Source organism: Myxocyprinus asiaticus, chromosome 31, assembly GCF_019703515.2.
Source record: "Myxocyprinus asiaticus isolate MX2 ecotype Aquarium Trade chromosome 31, UBuf_Myxa_2, whole genome shotgun sequence".
NCBI lineage: Eukaryota > Metazoa > Chordata > Actinopteri > Cypriniformes > Catostomidae > Myxocyprinus > Myxocyprinus asiaticus.
Genome location: NC_059374.1, coordinates 37,113,418 through 37,135,665, shown reverse-complemented (window position 1 = coordinate 37,135,665; position 22,248 = coordinate 37,113,418). Strand labels below are relative to the sequence as shown.

The 22,248-nt window shown below is 36.7% G+C and overlaps 1 pseudogene; it reads right to left on the bottom strand.

Moving 5' to 3' along the window:
* Positions 1-1,522: 1,522 nt before the first annotated feature.
* On the bottom strand, positions 1,523-10,568 carry LOC127422180 (mutS protein homolog 5-like; annotated as a pseudogene).
* Between the last annotated feature and the right edge of the window lie 11,680 nt (positions 10,569-22,248).

Genomic DNA, 22,248 nt, shown 5'->3' with positions numbered 1-22,248 from the left:
GGAGTTTGGTCCTGTAATAACTTTCAATTTGCCTTCAGTTTCAGTGCTGAAGTAATTGTTTGATACACAGACTGGAGTACACAGCTCAAGCAAAGGGTGTCTGAGAGAGAGAAACAGAGTTGTAGCTGCCTGTTTGCAACTAAAATATAAAACACAAAGCATTTATTAAAATTAAAAACAAATGAAACACTGCTCTAAAACAACAGAAATATAGTTCAAATTAAGACCAAAAGTATTTAGATTTTCTGGTTGTCAAACTTAGTAAATGGAACGCATATGGTTGTATTTTATTTTATGATGCCACTAGAATGGAAAGCGGGCCAGAGTTGAGCGAAATACATTTGAAACACATCTCTGACAGCTTTGTTTGGATATTGCTTTTGAGAACAGTGCAGTTTATTAACGACTAGTAAGGGGGAGTCTGAGCGAAATAACGTCAGATAGCTTACTGCAGCCACTGTTTTCCGTAAACATAAAAAGAGAACACAGGAACACATTTTTAAGGAGTATGACATGATCACATATCATCATATTTAAGGAGATTAAACGATCAAATATTTGCATTAATCACAGATTTTATGGGGCCCTGAGATGAAAGAAAGGGAGGCTGAAGCCCCACAACTAGGGTCACAAATCGCCTATGATGGGAACCATGACTTAACCAGGGCAAGTCTGTGGTTCGGTGTCAGGGTTGGACAGCGGTAGTCATGGTCCTGTGAGGCCTGACCCATGAGACATTCCAGCTCTGCACACAGGGTCATGACCTTATACATACAGCCACTCCGCTGCAACACTAAGGCCTCAAGCTCCCTCATTACAGACAACAACAACAAAAAACACGTACAGTTACATACAGTAATAAAAGACATCAGTTTCATGCAATCAGATAATTTAAAGGTTCACTCAGTAACTTTGTGCTTGTGTCATCTAGAACTTGCAGTGACACCTAGTGGCATGAATGCAGCATCATTCAAAATCAATAGTTTTCAGTCACAGATGCCATTGTAGAAATTCACTATTCACAGTCAGTCATGATTAATTTAATCCTAGAGTGAAAGTGTCCAATAACAGGCTGGTTACTTAGATTAAGCGAGTAGTATTTGACTGGTCATGTGATCTCAACATGGCAGCCCCCATGAGGGGACCCTCTCCATGTAGAATAAAACAACTTTTATAAGGTTGCTGATATGACTGCAGTCTTCATTTCATGTGAGTGCTCATGATTTTATATATATGTTTCAAAATAACAATGAATTTATTTAGGAGTAAAACTTTTCTCTTTTTTAATGAGAAAATAATTACTGAGTGCACCTCAAAGTCTAAAAGGAAAGAAAGATAGATTTCGTATGATGACCCAATGCAGGTCTCCCAGTATTGTGTCCAGTTCTTTGGTTCGAGCACTGCGGTAATGCAGTCGGTCCTGTGATTGAAACTGAACCATTACTACAAATAAAACACAAAACTCAGCTCTTTCCAATCCCTTTAAACTTTAATGGGTGAATGACAAAAAGGCCTGGGATATTTACTCCAAATGCACATGAAATTTCAGTGATATGACCAATGATTGGAACATTTTGATACCACAACCTAAGGGATGACATCAGTCATCAAGCTCTTATGTTAAAAGGAAGCACTTTTGATTTGTTGATTCATCATAAACATACAATCTACAAATACATCCATAGAAAAGAAAAAAGGACATTTAATTTAAAATAAATAACAGTGCATAATCATTCAAATATTGGCAAATTCACAATGAAGTCAAGACCATCAGTCTCAAAGCTCTGTTTATCTAGCATGGTGGGTAATCTTGGGACAGACAGCAAAAATCCAATCTGTCATTGAAAAACAGAATAAAGTACTATGTTTTTATCAAGTACATCAACTAAATGATGTCCATTAAAATGTATATAGGCATTTGATTATAGCTGCTGTCACAGAGTTTGCTTTGCAATGCATTACTTACGGTAGCCATGACTCATTATATATTAGCACTAATGGAACCTAAAACCTTTTAATTTTTTTTTTTTTTTTTCATAGGCTGACTTCCCAAAGAGTGTGGGTCTGTGGAGCTTACAATATTGCTCTTTTTGTTTGAGTTTCACAACTCCTGGTTTAACCAATGGCATGTGTTTAGGGCAGGACTACCTGTTTGTCAAAACAATGGGTGACTGGAAAAGCATTTGGGCATCCGTTAAAAGGTGGTCACACTACACTTCACACTCTATTTGCATTCATTAAAACGCAGGAGAACGGAAACGAAAGCTCATAAGAAGTGAACTCCAACAAATGCAAATCTGTATGATGAGAGGACATGTGACCAATAGAAGATTGAAACCTCACACGCTGACCACATGGCTCAGTACAAGGAATACATATATCAAAGCTGCGTGTTTTATTGTTGCAGGAAAGTGAGTAATCAATATAGTTTAATATTTTGAAAATAATATTATTTGTAATTTGTGATGTATTATTTACTTACACCAGAAGCCGTCACATCATTTCCTGGTCTGTTGCGTTGTCTGAAAAAATGTGCATGCTCAAAGCCTAGTTTGACCGCCACTTTAGAAAACAATCCTTGTTTTTGCAATTCTGTTTGGTACTGCTAGTGGTGTGAAAATTACACCGTTCACCTTCCACTGAAATTCTTCAACTAATTACAAGCTATTTCAGTAAAACACCTCTGCTTACACAAACTGCTTCTGTTAACCCAACTGTTTATAGTCAGAGTGGCTAATGCATATTCTATAGTTGATTGTCATTTGGCAACACTGCAGTGCACTAATTGCAGGGACTGTCACCCTGGAGCCACCTGGGGTCAAGTGCTTTGCTCATGGGCACAATGGTGACCTCACTCACTCATCATTTATTGACCCCAATATAGAATTGGACCTGCAACATTTATGTTAACAGCTCAGGGTCTTAAGCAATAGATTATACGTCTCGCTTTAATTAATTGAAAGCAGCGTTAATCACGTCCATACCAGAGGGAGGTAGATGACGCTGCAGGTGGAGAAACGAGGGTCGAGGTTCTCCAGCTCTGTATGAGCCACGTCGGTCAGGAAATCTGGCAGACCCATCATTGTTCTTTTCTCTTTGAAGAAGATAATACACATTTATATTCATATAAATATATGTATATTTGTTGATTTATCTGAATCTGAGCTTAATAGTTGATATGGTTTCTGATTCATACCCACAGTTGGGAGAGTTGGTTTTAAAAATGTATTCCACATTCTGTAAAATGTAATTTGTAATGTATTCCGTTAGATTACTCCTCATAAGTAATGTAATCTAAATACTTTGGATTACTACTTCAGCACTGGCAGATTTTTTTCACTTGTTTTTGACAATAAACAAGTGACTAACGTGCAAAAAATCTGCCAGTACAGTGAGAGGAAATTCACTTTATATTTGAATATTAAAAAATAAATTCTCTGAAAAAGCCTGAATATATTATACAGTGTACTGTAGCTTCAAGTAAATTTATTTTAAGTATTTATTAGATATTTTAGAGGAAAACAATACAAAAATTGTTGAGTGTAAGATTTCAAAGGTCTTACTAGAGGGAAAAAATCTAGACATGGATCTATCATGGATTTTCTTAACAGAATTAATTATAAAATATAATCATGCCTGTTAACAGGTGCATGTAAGGGCAAGAAATCACATTTTAGCTTGACACTGTTTTTACCTCATAACAGTGTGATAGCGCCCTCTGTCTGCACGTGTTAATGTAACTGATCAAATGCTCCTCGGATCACATCATTTATATGGGTAAATGTTTTCCAACTGAACAGACTAAATATTAAATGAAACAAATTACAACAAAGTACAACACAATGCAAAGTAATCTCTTCAGTAATACAAATAACTGTATTCTGATTACTGTAGTGGAATACAGTTACTAATATTTTGTATTTCAAATGCCATTACATGTATTCCGTTACTCCCCAACCCTTTTCAAACCACTAGCAATTGAATTGAATTGTGGTTAGACGTGCTAACTATTCCAACTAAAGAAATTTATGGAAAACCACTCACTTTCCTCGATAACGAGTGTACATTTGGCCTAGCGGTGAATCGATTCTCGGCTGCACTGCTATCAAAGTCCACCTGCAATGGAAAATGACAAGCATAATGCAATTACAATGATTCAATAACCATTTACCAAAAAAACTCAAACAAAAAGTGTGAAATAAATTGCCTGTGCTCTATAATTCTGTCTCACCGCTTTACTGATGTATGTGGCAATGTAATAAAGATCATCGGTAAAATTTTCACTGATTTCTTGAAAACGTTGGATGTTTTTGGGGCAGAGAGCGAACCGTGTCCCTAATGCACACTGCACTGTACACCGCACACAGGAACTGTATTTTTTGCTAAGGTTTATTTAAGAAATGTTGTGTGCACACCTTGTAAATATTTTGACAGTCGACGGATGACCTTAGTGTGAGAGAGAGACATTCTCTGCAGAAACATATGTATGAAAGACAGGCTTCAAGTCAATTATTTGTTAACCATTTCTTGTTCTTTCATTCTTGCTCTGTTTTAGTTTTCAATAAAACAACAAGGAGAAAACATTGTCTGAAACTGTAAAACCCATAATACTTCTAAAATGTTGAGCTTCAGACTCAGAGAATTTTGAAAACTGTACCGAAATGTTCTTGATATTCCGCAGACAGCTCTGTAATGTGCTGAGGTCAGCAGAATAACAAGGGGATGTGAAGAAACAGATCACTTCCTGTCATCTCTTTAGGACAGTCAGATTTCGAGAAGGTCTGTGGAACCACTGCCTGAGACAGAGAGACAGAAGGAGAAAGGAGGTTCTTATTTTTATAATTGTGTGCTTGAACACCTTTTAAATTTGCTAAACTGTCTGTTATAAAAGTAGTAGTGAAAATTACCGTAAAAGCCAAGAACCGAACTTGTTCCGGCAGCGATTCAGTACCCCTGCAAACACACATGCATTTGCCCCATAAAAAAAAAAAATCTTGAATAAATGTTCTTATTGTGAACAGAAGAATGTTGCTCACCGTAAAGACTCGGCCCCTCTTTCTCTCCTGACTGGAGCTTATAAACGGAAGGACGCAGCTCAGATTTAAAGATATGGAGTGCACTAAGTAAAGTGTTAACATGTTTTACAGCTCTGAAAAGTTTAATGAACACAACAAATGTACCAGGGGATGCCATTTTATAAAGACTTGTTCATATGACCAACCAGTATGCATCTCTATCAATGTATACAACATCTTTCCTGTGAAATAGTCATCAAATCAGACTTTAACACTGATTGTAAAAATGCTGAATACTATTTATGTTTACAGACAAAGACAAACAACACAAGGTCTATAGAGTGCAACAGTAGTGTTCCAGAAGTTAAAAAAAAAAAACCTATTTATTTTCTAAATAGTGAAATTGGATCGGTATAATTTGTACCTTTCAAGACCTACAGTATCATGAGCTCAAAGATTGTTAAGCGATGGTATGCTTCTGTAGAAGCCACAAGACCCTGTTACTACTGAAATATTTAGGCAAAAGAGCTCAGCAGCGATCTCCTACTCCCATTAAGCACTGTGAATGATGTAATCAAGTGGGACTCCCTAAACTCACATACTTACATATTTGTATATATCTGGATTTATTGCAATGAACCAAATCAAATATACTGTGTTGCTGTTATATTTATAATCAATGACAATATATAGTTCCATAATTTTTTATTCAAATGTCACTTGCAATGCTTCATGCAATAGTGGTTCATTCTTTATAAAAGACGTTAAGTACAAAGTCTTTTTCAATTTTCATATCCTTTTTTTAAAAAACAAAAAAACAACAATTCATCATTGTGATTCATCTCGGAGCTGGCTGGTTTCTGGCTTAGAACTTTGAGGAATTTTTTTTTTTTTTTTATCCCTAGAAAAGTAATGAGAAAATACTTCCAGAACTAAGGCCACAGGAAAGTGGATAGTTACTATTGCTCTGTATTAAAAAGTGATTTGAATGAATGGTTGATACAAATTGTCTTACATTGTGTAAGTCAGAAACTGAAATACAGGGATGCCCACACCACTGTCCTCCAACTATACACATTTCCTTCTTTCTAGACACTTCAACAGTCCTCCTATTGACCTCACCTACGACAGAGAAGATCGTCATGACATGCCCAATCAATTCCCCTGCAATGATATTTCTCCATCATGAAACATAATGGACTCTAATGGTATACAGGAGGAGAGATAGGGGATTTTCTCACACTCTGTGATGGAGGGAGGGAGAAATGGAAGGTGTGCGGAGAGCAGTCGCTGTTTGCTGACCTCCAGGCCTGCAGAGGGTGGGAGAGGGTAATTTACTCTTACTGTTCTCAACAGTGACCTATAGAGCTGTTCAGGCTGTAGTTCAAAAACCCATTAGAGAATTTGCCAAGGGTACCCTCTAGATTTCCCTATGCTTTTTTATAATGACAGTTTTGCATTTATAAGTAAAATAAGGTCTATGGTAAACATTACTTAATTGATCATTTAAATTCATTTAAACAAACTGATGTCACTTCAGGAGACTCTGTGCTGTCAGTAAAGGGTTAAACATTCGACACACGGAGTCATGTGACAAAACAAAATGGCGCGGACCACAGCGGAATTTGTCTTTGGGAGAAACACCAACAAAACTACATCTAAACCTAATTAAGTTTTTACATTGAAACCTGTTTGAGTCAAAAGACTGGAGTCTCTAGTTTCATCCGATATGGCATTTTTTAAAATTTGAGCGATTTATCGTGAAATGCCATGCTGCTAAACATACTCAAACACACAATGTGTACTTTAGCGCATATTTTCCTTAGAAATCCTTTATTTACTGTGCATTATCACATTGAAAATCAATGGGTTCATCCAACAGCTGAAAAATGTTGCTTTCAGAGGCTTTTTATTGAATTATCTGCTTACTACATAGAAAAATAATGTGCATTTCAAACTGTTCTGAGACCAGTGCAGACAGACAGTTGAGGTTACACTTGAGGTTAAGTCATACAATAAATAGGGAGCAAGGGAGCATACTATAGCTCTCTATTCAGCTAAGTGCATTCACACCTAACATCCGCTCAAAAGTTCAGTTTCAGGCTGCAGTTGACATTTGGACCACTCAACATGTTTACAGACATGGGACAATGGTAATCAGTACATAGATTCAGAATTTTTAATTTATGTATAATTTTATTTTAACATGGTTGGCTGTGATTGGATGATGCTGGCCAATACTTCAGAATTAGTTCAGAATTAATCAGAATTAATTGTGCTTATTTCTGTTGTAATGTTTGTAACGTCTCAAAAACATGAATAACCAACACTCCTGGAAACACAATAAACAGTTGACATTCTATAGCTTGGTATTATTTAAATTTCACAACTTATTCCAGTTGTCCCCATATGTTGCCATCAGTTTTTAGGAGCTCTAGAATTTTATTTTATTTATTTATTTTTTGCATGTTTATTAGGTGCTAATAGTTACAAATCAAAAAGGGAAATGGAAAATGCATACAGCAGTCACACGGTTCTCAGGAGGTTAAAGACAAGTGGACATTTTGTTCTACAACAAAAATTACACACAATCTTACCTCAAACGTGGATTTTGAAGCTGTATTGAATGTATATTAATGATAGTATATAATATGATAATGCAGAGTGTAATATTGCTTCAAGTGTGTGGTGTTGAATAGTGAAACTAGTTATTCTCAATAATTAATAATTCTCATTTAAGAGATGAAGGTGTGTCATTTATGTTGTAAAACAAAATGTCCAAGGATCTTAAAGTAATGTTTACCGCAGAGAAGACCTTATTTTACTCAGAAATTGAGTAAAATAAACCCTATAACTGCCATTATAAAAACCTATAGGATGTTCCCAAGGGAACCAATGGCAAACTAGCCTTCCAGGTTCACCTACAAATTGACGTCACGGCTGAACAGCTCTATTTCTCAGTAAGCTGATAAAACACTGTGAATTTGCATGCACATGTATGCAGTATATGTCAGTACCTAATTTCTTAAGAATAGTGATACAGAACCAAACCCAATTTACCAAAGTTTACATTTGGAAACAACCAACAGACACTGTGCTTGCAAAAACATGTGTAAAAAGGCATTTAGTTAAGTGTGTTACGTCCCAGGATGGGAAAGGTAACGCCAAACTTATTGTTACTCCTCCCCAACCCCAGACTGGGGCAGTTCAGTTCGTAACAAGTGTTTATTCATTTCCCGGATATTTTGAGAAGGAATTGGCTGCAGCCTGCAGAATGAGGCAGGGCTACATATGGGGCGGAGCTATACGTGTCGACCCGCCTATAACATAGTCTCATTGGCTCGTTCATCTTTCATAGACATATATGATAGGAGATGTGGTCGTCATTGCTGATGTGTTATCATTGTTTGAGAGATATTGAATAGTTGAGCCAAACCATTTGATTACTTCTATGTGATATTCAATCCTAAATTCCATGGATTTTATTCTACGTTAAAAGTGAGGAACAAATCGGGATTTATAAAGGCTGAAATTGACGTGAAAATGTTCTTAAACAAATGCCAACTGAAATTCGTGTATATGTGTTTTTTGTTTGGTGCTCATGCGTCATGTACATGTATGTCAGTACAGTATTAACAGTTATAGCCTGTATGCCTCATGCAATATTCCTTATTTTCCGCTGTAAAGGACTGTTTATTGACTGGTGTTGGTTTCTGTGTGCATGTCAATTAGAAAGTCATTTTTATGCTGACGAGAAAACAGAGCACACATTTTTGGAGTGAGGAGGAGAGATAATCGTTTACAATCCTTCAAAGAAATGAATATGATTCAATATTGAATACGAGTGAAAGCACCGCAACTATCTCAAGAATGGCATAACAATTTTCATCAGTTCATCAGCCTCTTGTTTGCTATTGTTGATGGCATAAATTAAAATGACTAAATTCCTAAAATGCAGAGTAATTAATAGTTCAAGCAGATACAGATGGCGTGCATAAAGCAAATTTGATCAATGAAAGAATCTATTATTAATCATGCAAAATAATCACTCATGGTGATGAGCTGTTATGGCAGAAACCGGGAGACTAAAAGTGCATGCATGCTCTCGGTTTTTCGAGAATGTCCCGTTACAAGCACATGCCTTATGAACGAATGACTGAATGAACGACATGGGTTTTTGTATTCTGTCCCCCAATATTAGGATATTTGAAAATACGTTTATATTACATCTTTATAACTTTTGTGAGAATAGGAGTGTAATGTACAGTTAATTTACACTAGATGGCACTGTTGGTTTTCACAACCCATTTGTTGGGTTATAAATTAAATGTTTATATAACAACACTGTAGGAGCCAAATGTAATGATTGTTCAAACCACTAGATGGCGGTGTGCACCAGTGGTGTAGGTGTGGTCACCTGTTAATATCACATGATATATAAACTTCCAGTGGGCTGTATCAGGAAGGGACAGGTGGAGAGAACATATGGTTCTTACCATAGATCCACATGCTTGTAAAGTCTGTAAGATATATATTCCATTAAATGGACAACAAAGCAGTTGAAATGGATATCGCTGTGTGGACATTGTTTATTCCAAACTATGAGTAAAGAACATCTTATCACCTTGCCCTGGCTTATAGGAAAGCCGTTACAAACACTGATACATTTTTTTTCATTTTCACTCTATGGTGATCTTAAAAAATTAACATATGATATAATTAATTTAATTCATAATTCATTTCTCTAACCATGCGTTATAATGAAAGCTTTTTGATTTACCGCTTTGAACGAAAGCTGACACATCAACAGTTTGTTAATCAGTCCATGCGACTCAGTCCTACTACATTTGAGAGGTACAACACAAAGTCACTTACGAGTCATAGCTCTAAATTTTTTAATTATCTTGCCTAAATTATTTCAACACAGACTACGACTGCATTAGAGTTGAATCTTCGCCATAGTAGGATTAGTAATTTTGCCCTCCGCTTTCAACACGACTGAAACAACTACAGGCTGCTCAGTCAGACTCTACATCTGTTTGCAATGAACCGTGAGGTACAACACCATTTCATATCACTTACGAACCACAGCACTATAATAAAAATTATCGGGCTACACTACTTTTAATACGCATCTCCTGTCATGTACACTAATAAAAGATGACCAAGCCAATGAGAGTAAGTTATGGGCAGGGCGATACTTGTAGCCACGCCCCAATGTGTTGCCCCGCCCCGTTCTGCAAGCTGCAGCCAGGGATGCTTGGATAATTCCATGAGCACCCATTTGAGTCGTGCAGTACCTCTATCCAGCGCTGGAGGTCGCTGTTGTCCATTGTGTCCGCCATGACACGCAGCAAATAATCACATAGTAACTCAACAAATTCACATGTAAACAAACAGAACACATCACTGTGTTACTGACACAATAAAATGTATCATAACTGAGTTATTATTAAAATAATAATACATTACCTTATTAGATCCTTCATCGTCATCATTTCCATCTAAACTCACAGCTTTGAATTCAGACCTTGTGAAACTGCCCTCAGTCATTTCACTACAAAACATAAAGTTTATATACATGTTTTACAGTTTGCCTGTTGTTCTTAAATGATGTATTTTTGAGTAAATGCAATCTTTCAAACATGAGAGGAATAAGCAGGTAACATTTCTGAAGCTGAGAAGATGTCAAATGTAACGTCACTCTCTACGCAGCTGTGGTAATTCATTTTTTATAAACTAATTCCAGGGTAATATAACAATTAGCATAATGTTATAAATTTACACTCGATATTGAAAAAAAATTATCATATTACGCTAGATTTACGCTGCTAAATAAGGCGGAAACGCGTCATCACAGTATGTGGAAAAAGGTCTATTCATAGTTTTCACGTGACTGAAAACTATGAATTGGAAGTTGATAAAGAGGTGTTAAATTTTTTTTTTTTTTTTTTTTTTTTTTTTTTGGAAAATATGTTATACGATTTTGTTTGGAAAAATAAAACCCACTTTATTAAAAAGTCTGTGATGATGAACCCAATTAATCAGGGGGGACTTAATTTTTTGGACTTCACTACTTTAAACAATACTTTTAAAATGAATTGGCTTAAGCACTTTTTTAATAACTCCTCATCGCTTTGGAACATTATCCCTAATTATATTTTTTCTAAAGTTGGTGGCTTGAGTTTTCTTTTACTTTTAACTATGATTTCTCAAAGATCCCAATCAAATTGTCCAATTTTCATAAGCAGATGCTTTTGGCTTGGTCTCTGATATACAAACACAACATCTCTCCACACAGATATCACAATTGGAATAATAAGAACATTCCCTGCAAAAAAAAAAAAAAAAAAAAAAAATCACTATTTTTTGATAATTGGTTTAACAACAATCTTATTTTAGTTAGACAACTTTTTAACCCACATGGTAGACTTTATAGCTACACAGATTTTTACAGAAGTACAAAATTCCTATAACTGCTAAAGAATATGCAATTGTTTTTGATGCAGTTCCCTCTGGAGTGTCATTGGTGCTGCAGTGACTTACCATGGCCATCTACCCATTCCTTGAATTTAGCTGATAAAATGGTTGGCAATATATGTTTCTCTGCAGAGCAGCAGTTTAATAATCGTAAAATTAGAGCTCTTTTCCAGAGAGAGAATAACAATTTATTATGTTGGCTTGAGAAAGCCAACATACTGAAATTCTGTTTAAACGTATTATTCTTCCGAGACTAAAATTTCTGACTCTAACTCCTCCTAGAGATTTTAAGCTACATGCACCAAACTCGGCACAGACCTTCAGACTAATCCCGAATATTGTGCTACATCTTTTCTAACTGATCGGAATTACGGTATTCCGGTATCGGACTTCCGAAAAGGCCTCAAGTCTCTTTGACTTCCATTCAAGGTATGAAAACTATTTCCTGTAATAACACCTTTAGAGGATTCAATCTACATCCTGTAACTCCACCACTCATTCTTTCTATCTATCACTCCATCACTTTCTTTTTCTATATTTCCATCACTCCACTCTTTTTATTCTTTCTTTCACTCCATCACTTTAACACCCTAGCAACTGCATACAACCTAGCAACCATTTAGTGCACCCTAGCAACAAAAACCCATTGACTGCCATTCAAAATGGCTTAGATGGATATCTCCTGATCAGAATGTCATAGAGTCTTCAGGTTTGACTCAATACACTCAGTCCAGCAAGCAGTCTTTTTTAGGATCACCCTGACAACTTCCTAGCAACCAGATGGACTTACCCTAGCAACTGTATAGCAAAACACATATCTCTGCACCACAACATCGTAGAGACTTCAACTTTGGCTTATTTGTTGAAGTTGTTGACCGGGGGTCTGTGTGGGTGCCTCGTGCCGCCCACGCAAGATGCTGCCCTGGGCAACTGCCCATGTTGCCCATGCCTAAATCCACCACTGGGAAGAACTAATCACTGGATTTTAACATGTTAACAGGTTAATAGCATCAAATCTTTGAAAGATACTCCGGAGTTTTGTTTGAAGTTACTTGCTCATTCCTTTTATCCAGTTTCCCATCATATATTTCGCAGTATATAATTGGATAAACATTACACTCACAATTTGTAAAGATGGAAATCATGTTAGTTACAGTTACCCTGGTAGACAAACAACATTTTGGACACCAAGTTAATTATAAGAATGGCTCGTACGGGACTACAGTACGGAACTCCTGAGAGGACAGGGCGGGATTTAATTTTTCTGAAATAGTTTTGTGAGCCCTCGCAATAAATGTACCGTGGTATTATTACAGTAACCACATTTTAACCTGATTATTCGTAGTGAAACCATAGTAATAATACAGGAAAACAAAAACTGTGTTAACAAAAATAATTTTGGGATTATTATGGTTTTATAAATTGTAGTAAAACCATAGTAACCACAAGATTAAACATGGTTAATTTATAGTAAAACCATGGTTACTATATATGGATAAAGGATACTGTATTAAAACCATGGTTTCCGCCAAAAACATGGTTACTTAAATTACTTTTCAGAGTTACTACAATATTACTAGAGTTACTACAATATTACTATAGTAAAAAAACAAACAAAACAAAAACAAAAACATGGTGAGTCATGGTTACCATGGTTACTTTAAAAAACAGTCATGGTTACTACAATATTACTATAGTAAAACTATACAGTTTAGCTATGGTATTTGCATAGTAAAGCCACAATAACCAAAACATTTAGATTTTTTTATTATTTTTTTTATAAATGGAATGAAATCAATTTGCATGTAAGGACATTTATTTTTGCACTGAATAAAGTGAGCAGATTAGTCAAGTAGCCTTCAAGCCAGGCTTTATAAAACAAGACTGTTGACAGACATAGGTCACATGTTTAGTTCCACAATTATCCAGAAAGTATTATATGTAATTGTTATACATATCATTATTATAATGACTGTATATGAAGCAATTCAGAGAAGCATAATGCAGACAATATTTAGACTTCCCATTGACTTTTCTTTTTCTAAAATTAGGCTATGAATTATGACTAATTATAGTTGGCTACTATGGTTCAGGCACGCACACAAACTCATTGTAATTAGCTTGTAAAGTACTGTACATTTACATGTGAAGCCTGTTAAAAGTGCCCACAAAAGAGCATTTTTTTCTTCTGTTTATCCAATACAGAATTAAATTCTGCATTACAGATCATTAGTTAAGCTTACTGTAAATAAATGTCATAAGAAGTGAGAGTAAAGTGCTATGCCAGAAGAAAGCAGAATTGGTTGAGATGCTGTTGCAGAGTTGAGTGTTACAGTAGTTATTTGTGAAGTTAAAACCCGTGGCAAACTTCTCTCCTGTTATGCCACATAGGCTAATGCAGGAAGAACACAGTTCTTTACATACAAGAGAACCCGAAAATCCCCTGTTCAAAGAAAAAGACACGCACAGAAAAACATGTATGTGAGAATTTACATTATATAGGTAATACATATGTTGGATGGATGGATGGATTCTCACTGCCTGTGTATCAATGTCAATCCAGAAATTAAATTATTCCAGTCATATGTCTAACTATCACATATTGAGAGGAATTTATGACATGTTTGCATACCTCTCTGTCCTATAGCTTTGCTAGAAAGGCACGGCTGACCCTGTGGACACCTGGTAGGAAACTTCAGACAGTCCAGTGGGGAGATTGCAGGAAATACAAATACAGAACAGAACAAAGGAATTGAAAGAGAATAGACGACGGGTAAACAACTTTATTAGATCTGAAATGTATAGTACACTGGATATGAAAATGAGCAAATTACAACCTGTATCAGATGATATGCATCAAAAACTAGGCTGTTTTACTTTTCAAAATTGATACAGTGGAGGAGAGAGGAAAGATATCAATGAAATAATCAAGAAGATGATGAATGGAAAAAACTTTCACAATAAAGCAACTGTGAAAAACACAATTAGCTCAATTATTTTTTTACTCACCCACAGATGGGAGATGACAAAAGAGGAGAACAGTGGTAAGAAGCTGAGATATTTTTAGTTTTTCCTTCTACCTCCAATGTTTGATTACTTTACAGGTCAGAAGCATCCAGGTCATACATTATGAAACCTGTGTATCACCAGTGATCTGATCCTCATTCAGGTCGTTTTTGGCTCTCATTAGTAGAGGCCTCTGATTTGAACTGGCCTATTACACCCCTTTTTTATATGAAGTTAATTATCTGTAATATCTCATACTGTGCTTTAGATGGAGGTCTGCTTTAAGTGTAAGCATACCTGGCAATAAAGTTCATTCTGATTCTGATCTTCTTTCCTGTATGTCTTTCATTAACAATTATTTATTCTGATTAAATCAGCGCTTCTCCACTCTTAACAATAAACCTTCATATTTAAAAATGCATGGTCATATACCTTTTGAAGCTTGAATAATTGGTCACCATAAACTGCCATTGTGTGACATCACTGAGCACAATTTTTATTTTATTTTTTCACAATTTCTCCCTTTGTGTTAAGAAAAAAAAAAAAAAATCATATGGCGTTGTAACAACACAGGTGAGTAAATAATGACTGAATTTTCATTTTTGGGTGAACTAATCCTTTTAGAACCAAGAGAATATAAACTTTTGAACCGGATCATTGGTTTAAATTAATTTACTATTTTGTCTTGTGGAATATACAGTATGTGAATATCTGTTGTCAAATAGCTTCTTCAAGGTAGTACTAAATACATTTTTATGATACCTCTTATTTTTTTTTAAACGATAACACACGGACGCATCAGGGTTTTAGGTGCACAAGCAGTGCGTAGAACTGCCCCACATTTTCCACGAATTAACAATCATGTCCGTGTTAAATGGCCCTAATATTAGTATTGAGCTTTACCAGTGTTTTCGGATGTAGCATTTGCTGTCAAGTTGTGAGATGTTACATCTCAGTGAGTACTAATTACTACTGTGTTGACTTATTATTTTCCCAAACCAGTCAGCAGATAGAGACAAAAAAGAAATCTCAGTATATATTATTTATTTCGATAGGGATCATTTTAGATACAACTAAACTAAATTGAAAGGACAAATTTAAAATGAATCGAAATAAAAAAAAACTAAATTAAAATTTGAAACAATAATAACTCTGGTTTTAATGACTAATGCAGATTTCACTTTATTTAGTCTATGTTCAGGGGTGGACTGGGAAGAAAATTCGGCCTGGGATTTTACATAGAAAGTCCATTTCTGCATATCGCTGCCCCCTTCCGCATATCGCAGCGCCATTTTGTGGCGCGTTCTGCATAACACGGCGGCCCGTGCGCCCCATTTCGCGGCCGGCCCACCAGGAAAAGTCCCGGTTCTCCCAATGGCCAGTCCACCACTGTCTATGTTTGAGTGGAGGAGGAAAAGCAGCAAATAACTGAAATGTCAACAGAACGCAATAAGAAGTGTGTTGAAGGACAGTTTTGTCTTCATACACCTAAAGCATATGCTTTCATTCTGAAACCACTTTGAAGTTTGTTCAGCAAGAAACTAATCATAATATATATATATATATATATATATATATATATATATATATATATATATATATATATACAGTGGTGTGAAAAAGTGTTTGCCCCCTTCCTGATTTCTTATTTTTTTGCATGTTTGTCACACTTAAATGTTTCAGATCATCAAACAAGTTTAAATATTAGTCAAAGATAACACAAGTAAACACAAAATGCAGTTTTTAAATGAAGGTTGTTATTATTAAGGGAAAACAAAATCCAAACCTACACGGCCCTGTGTGAAAAAGTGTTTGCCCCACCTGTTAAAACATAACTTAACTGTGGTTTATCACACCTGAGTTCAATTTCTCTAGCCACACCCAGGCCTGATTACTGCCACACCTGTTCTCAATCAAGAAATCACTTAAATAGGACCTGCCTGACAAAGTGAAGTAGACCAAAAGATCTTCAAAAGCTAGACATCATGCCGAGATCCAAAGAAATACAGGAACAAATGAGAAAGAAAGTAATTGAGATCTATCAGCCTGGAAAAGGTTATAAAGCCATTTCTAAAGCTTTGGGACTCCAGAGAACCACAGTGAGAGCCATTATCCACAAATGGCGAAAACATGGAACAGTGGTGAACCTTCCCAGGAGTGGCCGGCTGACCAAAATTACCCCATGAGCGCAGCGATGACTCATCCAAGAGGTCACAAAAGACCCCACAACAACATCCAAAGAACTGCAGGCCTCACTTGCCTCAGTTAAGGTCAGTGTTCATGACTCCACCATAAGAAAGAGACTGGGCAAAAATGGCCTGCATGGCAGAGTTCCAAGACGAAAACAACTGCTGAGCAAAATGAACATTAAGGCTCATCTCATTTTTGCCAGAAAACATCTTGATGATCCCCATGACTTTTGGGAAAATACTCTGTGGACTGATGAGACAAAAGTTTAACTTTTTGGAAGGTGTGTGTCCCATTACATCTGGCGTAAAAGTAACACCGCATTTCAGAAAAAGAACATCATACCAACAGTAAAATATGGTGGTGGAAGTGTGATGGTCTGGGGCTGTTTTGCTGCTTCAGGACCTGGAAGACTTGCTGTGATAAATGGAACCATGAATTCTGCTGTCTACCAAAAAATCCTGAAGGAGAATGTCCGGCCATCTGTTTGCGACCTCAAGCTGAAGCGAACTTGGGTTCTGCAGCAGGACAATGATCCAAAACACACCAGCAAGTCCACCTCTGAATGGCTGAAGAAAAACAAAATGAAGACTTTGGAGTGGCCTAGTCAAAGTCCTGACCTGAATCCTATTGAGATGCTGTGGCATGACCTTAAAAAGGCAGTTCATGCTCGAAAACCCTCCAATGTGGCTGAATTACAACAATTCTGCAAAGATGAGTGGGCCAAAATTCCTCCACAGCGCTGTAAAAGACTCATTGCAAGTTATCGCAAACGCTTGATTGCAGTTGTTGCTGCTAAGGGTGGCCCAACCAGTTATTAGGTTTAGGGGGCAATCACTTTTTCACACAGGGCCATGTAGGTTTGGATTTTGTTTTCCCTTAATAATAACAACCTTCATTTAAAAACTGCATTTTGTGTTTACTTGTGTTATCTTTGACTAATATTTAAACTTGTTTGATGATCTGAAACATTTAAGTGTGACAAACATGCAAAAAAATAAGAAATCAGGAAGGGGGCAAACACTTTTTCACACCACTGTATATACACACAGTGCATCCGGAAAGTATTCACAGCGCTTCACTTTTTCCACATTTTGTTATGTTACAGCCTTATTCCAAAATTGATTAAATTCATTATTTTCCTCAAAATTCTACAAACAATACCCCATAATGACAACATGAAAGGAGTTTGTTTGAAATCTTTGCAAATTTATAAAAAAAAATAAAATAAAATAAAAAAAAAATACACATGTACATAAGTATTCACAGCCTTTGCTCAATACTTTGTTGAAGCACCTTTGGCACCAATTACAGCCTCAAGTCTTTTTGAGTATGATGCTACAAGCTTGGCACACCTATTATTAGGCAGTTTCTCCCATTCTTCTTTGCAGGACCTCTCAAGCTCCAGCAGGTTGGATGGGGAGCGTCGGCGCACAGCCATTTTCAGATCTCTCCAGAGATGTTCAGTCGGGTTCAAGTCTGGGCTCTGGCTGGGCCACTCAAGGACATTCACAGAGTTGTCCCGGAGCCACTCCTTTGTTATCTTGGCTGTGTGCTTAGGGTCGTTGTCCTGTTGGAAGATGAACCTTCGCCTCAGTCTGAGGTCCAGAGCTCTCTGGAGCAGGTTTTCATCAAGGATGTCTCTGTACATTGCTGCATTCATCTTTCCCTCGATCCTGACTAGTCTCCCAGTTCCTGCCACTGAAAAACATCCCCACAGCATGATGCTGCCACCACCATGCTTCACTGTAGGGATGGTATTTGCCAGGTGATGAGCGGTGCCTGGTTTCCTCCAGACATGATGCTTGCCATTCAGGCCAAAGAGTTCAATCTTTGTTTCTCATGGTCTGAGAGTCCTTCGGGTGCCTTTTGGCAAACTCCAGGCCTTTTAATGAGGAGTGGCTTCCGTCTGGCCACTCTACCATACAGGCCTGATTGGTGGAGTGCTGCAGAGATGGTTGTTCTTCTGGAAGGTTCTCCTCTCTCCACAGAGAAATGCTGGAGCTCTGTCAGAGTGACCATCAGGTTCTTGGTCACCTCCCTGACTAAGGCCCTTCTCCCCCGATCGCTCAGTTTGGCCAGGCGGCCAGCTCTAGGAAGAGTCCTGGTGGTTCCAAACTTCTTCCATTTACAGATGATGGAGGCCACTGTGCTCATTGGGACCTTCAATGCTGCAGAAATTTTTCTGTACCCTTTCCCAGATCTGTGCCTCGATACAATCCTGTCTCGGAGGTCTACAGACAATTCCTTGGACTTCATGGCTTGGTTTGTGCTCTGACATGCACTGTTAACTGTGGGACCTTATATAGACAGGTGTGTGTCTTCCCAAATCATGTCCAATCAACTGAATTTACCACAGGTGGACTCCAATCAAGTTGTAGAAACATCTCAAGGATGATCAGTGGAAACATGATGCATCTGAGCTCAGTTTTGTGTGTCATGGCAAAGGCTGTGAATACTTATGTACATGTGATTTTTTTCGTTTTTTATTTTTAATAAATTTGCAAAGATTTCAAACAAACTTATTTCACGTTGTCATAATGGGGTATTGTTTGTAGAATTTTGAAGAAAATAATGAATTTAATCCATTTTGGAATAAGGCTATAACATAACAAAATGTGGAAAAAGTGAAGTGCTGTGAATACTTTCCGGATGCACTGTATATATATATATGAAATGCAACAGAGGTATTTTTGTTATATTTATATTGACAATTGTTTGTCTTAGTTGTGAAAGTTAAAATAATCTTAAAATATTGATGTTGAGTTTACGGTTACAATTTGAATTCAGATTAATGAACAGATTCATTCGGACTTGGCCTGTCAACTCAGACTCAATTGTTTAAAGACTTGGACTTGACTCAGACTCGACTAAGGTGGATTCGAACCCAACACTACACAAAACACAGAGGCAGGCCGATACTGTCACGGTCCTGTCAGGCAGAACCTCAGCCTGACAAGGTGAACAGATCATGTCACTGTCAGACCAGCAGAACTTCACTGCTCAGAAACAAGGAATGTACTACTGCACTGCAACCAATGAGATGGGAACGTCACAATCTAATCACATCACGTTAATATTCAGCTGTGAGTGTGAAATACACATTTTTCAAATAAATAGTCAAGTAGAATTCTAAATTATACACTGGAGCGATGAGATCTGTCTAGACATAAATTAAAATGCATAACGTAAACCAAACACTGCATTAATTTTGGACCACTTTACATGGATATTTTTGAGATGCTTAGAAAGTTAACCACTATTCTTTAGACAAATCGTAATTCAGCGTTAAGGGTAAAGTTTGGACTAGAATTAAGGTTTGGTTTCTGGTTTTGTTTAGAGCTTAGATGAGCAAATAATCACAGTTGTGGGCAGACATGGGGATTTATAAATATATATATATATATATATATCTTGCTCTTTGCTCAGACGCTATCATCTCATTCTTCCTAACTCTCTTAATTTAGACCACTCTTATGCTCTGCAACATCATCTGTCTACTGTTTATTCACTGGTGTTTATAAGTTTTATAAAGTTATAAAGCAATATGTGATTTTAAAGCAGTGGTTATCAACATCTTTGAGGTGGCAGACCACCAACAGTTAAAAATTAAAAATGCGAGTTAACTAACACCCCAAATCTCATTTGGCTTCTTTAAAACCAATTCGATCTTGAGCCACTGTAAATAATTTTGCAAGACTGCTGTTTTGGTCTTATTTTGTTGAAATTAGCTAGAATGCTACATTTAGCTAATGAACCTAAATAAGCCTCATTTACACTACCACATCAATTTGAGTTATGCTGTTGAAGTCAGACAACAGAAAAATTTTATTGCAAGGCAGGGTGTCAAGGGGATTGCATTCAAAGGGCAGAACTCCCAATGGAGGAAAACAGCAAATGTATTATCTCTGAGAAAATCAGCATAGAAACTTTCGTGAAATGGCACCATCTCACACCCAACTAAGTGAGAATTGCCTCAGTGTTGTCTTTCCACATCTGTTGTCTCTCCTCCTACCCCCTCCTGTCCCTCTCAGCTCAAAATCACCTCAAAACTTAACTTAAATCTTGTAGGTGTCACAAACTGTTCTGTTTTCCCGTCTTCTTCTAGAGACTCTTATGTTGAAATCACCTTCTGCACTACATTTCCCTACTACATTGTAAATATACATTTAGCGTTCTTTCAAACTGTGACAGGAAGTTTTGTGCGTTTTTAGCTTTAACGCATAAGTTAGTGAAATAAAAGTTTGTTTTGAATCATCAGTATGTCTTCTTTTCAAATACATATTCATTAAAAGCACAGGAAGCAATTACTAAAGACACTTTAATACTGTAAATCTCCAATGACTCAAACCAGCTCCATTAATTCAATATTAACTTCACCAGTTGGTGAGATTTCACAAATAACACAAATGTGCATGTTATGTTGTCACTTCATAAACTCTGTAGATCCTCCTTCTGAACTCAAGTTTACCATGAAGAGTGAAGTGAGAGAATTTGAAGTGATCTTCATTACTTGCACAGTTCAAAGCTTTCCTGATTCAGAGCTTACAGTGAGTGGACCTGGACTTATAGACATGCATAACAAACAATGGAACAAAACAGAGTCAAACATATTAACTGGCTACTTGAAAGTTACTGAGTCAGTTGCAGGCTGGTACACATGCACAGCAAAAAATTATTTGGGAACAAATAAGACTGAAAAGGAGTTGAAAGTGTTGTGTAAGTAACTCAGCCATTCGATCATCACCCTATCAAAACCTTAAAGGAATAGTTCACCCAAAAATTAAAATCCTCTTATCATTTACTCACCCTCAATGCCATACCAGATGTATATGACTTCCTTTCTTCTACTGAACACAAACAAAGATTTTTAGAAGAATATCTCAGCTCTGATCAATATTTAAGTCCTTTATTTTGCCACAGATCTCCACTTTCACTTTCATTTTTGCATTCTTCTTCATTTGTTTTTTTTTGTTGGGAAATTCACATTCTTCATGCATATCATCACCTAATGGCCGGGGCTGGTCAAAGGTGGAGATTTATAGAAATAAATGACTTAAATATTGATCTGTTTCTCACCCACACCTATCATATCGCTTCTGAAGATATGGATTTAACCACTGGAGTCTTATGGATTACTTTTATTCTGCCTTTGTGTTTTTTGAACATTCAATGTTCTGGTCACCATTCACTTGTATGGACCTATAGACTTGCGATATTCTTAAAAAAAATCTTCGTTTGTGTTCTGCAGACGAAAGAAAGTCATGCACATCTGGGATGGCATTGAGGGTGAGTAAATGATAAGAGGATTTTAATTTTTGGGTGAACTATTCCTTTAAGGTTTTGATAGGGTGATGATCGAATGGCTGAGTAACTTAAATTAAATAACATCTTGCACATTCTCTTGTAGCGCAACTGGTAGAGTATGGTGCTAGCAATGCCATGGTTATGTTTTTGACTCCCTGGAAACGTACAGACAGATTAAATGAATGCCTTGAATACATTGTAAACTGCTTGGATTAAATCATCTGCCAAATGTTTCCCATCTCTTTAGGCAACT